Genomic DNA, 3,225 nt, shown 5'->3' with positions numbered 1-3,225 from the left:
GAAAACTTCACAACAAAAAACTTAACAGAAAATCTCGTGAGCTCCGTTAGCGAAAGAAAACAAAAGACCACTTCAAGGTACTGTAATGAACTCATTCTTTATTTATATTGGTGTTAAACCTACTGCATTCCAACTTCTCTATGGTTTATAAACTATTTTACTAGCCATAGATTCATCAAAATAAGCAAACAACACACGAAAAATAGAATCTGTTAAAAACAGAATAGTCTGTAGTAATCTATAACTAACGCAAACTTCTGGAACTCCAAAAATTCAGCAAAAGTAGGAAGACCTATACAATTTGTTTATTGATCAGCAACAATTGGAATCAATTTTTTATCACGTTCTGGTGATTTTTAACAATTATTTTCGTGAACAGAAAGTTTCTGCAATTTTCAGCAAGATCAAATAACTATCATCCAAGAAGATCCTATAGGTTTAACTTGGCACAAACACTAATTAAAACATAAAAACACATCTAACCAAAAGCTAGATCAAAGATTTATTCCTAAACAGAAGCAAAAAGAAAAAAAACTAAAAATAAAATTGGGCTGCCTCCCAACAAGCGTTATCGTTTAACGCCCCTAGCTAGGCATAAAAGCAAGGATAGATCTAGGTATTGTCATCTTTGGTAGGCAATCCATAAGTGGCTCTCATAGTAGATTCATATGGTAATTTTATTTTCTTTCTAGGGAAGTGTTCCAAGCCTTTCCTTAACGGATATTGGAATCTAATATTTCCTTCCTTCATATCAATAATTGCACCAATCATTCTAAGGAAAAGTCTACCAAAAATAATAGGACATGAAGGATTGCAATCTATATCAAGAACAATAAAATCTACTGGCACATAATTCTTATTTGCAAAAATAAGAACATCATTAATTCTTCCCATAGGTTTCTTAATAGTGGAATCCGCAAGGTGCAAGTTTAGAGAGCAATCATCAAAATCACGGAAACATAGCAAATCGCACAAAGTCTTTGGAATCGTGGAAACACTAGCACCCAAATCACACAAAGCATATCATTCATGATCTTTAATTTTAATTTTAATAGTAGGTTCCCACTCATCATAGAGTTTTCTAGGGATAGAAACTTCCAACTCAAGTTTTCTTCATAAGATTGCATTAAAGCATCAACGATATGTTTAGTAAAGGCTTTATTTTGACTATAAGCATGAGGAGAATTTAGCACGGATTGCAACAAGGAAATACAATCTATCAAAGAGCAATTATCATAATTAAATTCCTTGAAATCCAAAATAGTGGGTTAACTAATATCTAATGTTTTGATCTCTTCAATCCCACTTTTATCAATTTTAGCATCAAGATCTAAAAAATCTGAATTTTTGGAACGCCTTCTAGGTAAAGTGGATCATATTCAGTCCCATCATTATCAAGATTCATATTTCAAAACAAAGATTTAATAGGGGATACATCAATAACTTTTAGATCTTCATCTTTATTTTCAAAGTTTTCCGGCTTAGCGGCCATCTTATTAACTAAGGTGACCTACTTATCCGAAATTTCAGCTATTAACTTCTCAAGATGAGCAATTTGGGATCTCAAACCATCAAATTCCTTAGACATATCATCGAGCTCTTTATTCATATAACTCATAAAGCTTTGTTGTTCCTTAAGCTCGTTTCTAAAGAAATTGTTGTGTTCAAATTGTAAGACCATGAAACTCCTAACGTTGCTTTCAATCTCTTCTACCTTTTAAGGTGAGGATCACCAAATCTTGGTAGAGCCATCGAGACAAACACGCAATCCAACACACGAGCAAACAAGAAGCAAGCGAAAAAGAAGTGAACGGAAAAGAGAGAGGGCGAATAAAACGGCAAGGGTGAAGTGGGGGAGAGAAAAACGAGAGGCAAATGTCAAATAATGTAATGCGGGAGATAAGGGTTTGTGATGGGTACTTGGTATGTTGACTTTTGCGTAGACTCCCCGGCAACGGCGCCAGAAATCCTTCTTGCTACCTCTTGAGCACTGCGTTGGTTTTCCCTTGAAGAGGAAAGGGTGATGTAGCAAAGTAGCGTAAGTATTTCCCTCAGTTTTTGAGAACCAAGGTATCAATCCAGTAGGAGGCCACGCACGAGTCCCTCGCACCTACACAAACAAATAAATCCTTGCAACCAACGCGATAAGGGGTTGTCAATCCCTACACGGTCACTTACGAGAGTGAGATCTGATAGATATGATAAGATAATATTTTTGGTATTTTTATGATAAAAATGCAAAGTAAGGAAGTAAAATAAAAATGGCGTCAGAAATAACTTGTTGTCGGGAGATTAATATGATGGAAAATAGACCCGGGGGCCATAGGTTTCACTAGTGGCTTCTCTCAAGAGCATAAGTATTACGGTGGGTGAACAAATTACTGTTGAGCAATTGATAGAATTGAGCATAGTTATGAGAATATCTAGGTATGATCATGTATATAGGCATCACGCCCGAGACAAGTAGACCGACTCATGCCTGCGTCTACTACTATTACTCCACACATCGACCGCTATCCAGCATGCATCTAGAGTTTTAAGTTCATAAGAACAGAGTAACGCCTTAAGTAAGATGACATGATGTAGAGGGATAAACTCATGCAATATGATATAAACCCCATCTTGTTATCCTAGATGGCAACAATACAATATGTGCCTTGCTGCCCCTACTGTCACCGGGAAAGGACACCGCAAGATTGAACCCAAAGCTAAGCACTTCTCCCATTGCAAGAAAGATCAATCTAGTAGGCCAAACCAAACTGATAATTCGAAGAGACTTGCAAAGATAACCAATCATACATAAAAGAATTCAGAGAAGATTCAAATATTGGTCATAGATAAACTTGGTCATAAACCCACAATTCATCGGTCTCAATAAACACACCGCAAAAAAAGATTACATCGAATAGATCTCCACAAGAGAGGGGGAGAACATTGTATTGAGATCCAAAAAGAGAGAAGAAGCCATCTAGCTAATAACTATGGACCCGAAGGTCTGTGGTAAACTACTCACACATCATCGGAGAGGCTATGGTGTTGATGTAGAAGCCCTTCGTGATCGATGCCCCCTCCGAAACAGGCTCCAAGATGGGATATCACGGGTACAGAAGGTTACGGCGGTGAAATTAGGTTTTTGGCTCCGTATCTGGTAGTTTGGGGGTACATAGGTATATATAGGATGAAGGAGTACGTCGGTGGAGCAACAGGGGGCCCACGAGGGTGGAG

This window comes from Triticum dicoccoides, chromosome 7A, assembly GCF_002162155.2.
Source record: "Triticum dicoccoides isolate Atlit2015 ecotype Zavitan chromosome 7A, WEW_v2.0, whole genome shotgun sequence".
Taxonomy (NCBI): Eukaryota; Viridiplantae; Streptophyta; class Magnoliopsida; order Poales; family Poaceae; genus Triticum; species Triticum dicoccoides.
Note: the sequence above shows the minus strand (reverse complement) of the source record.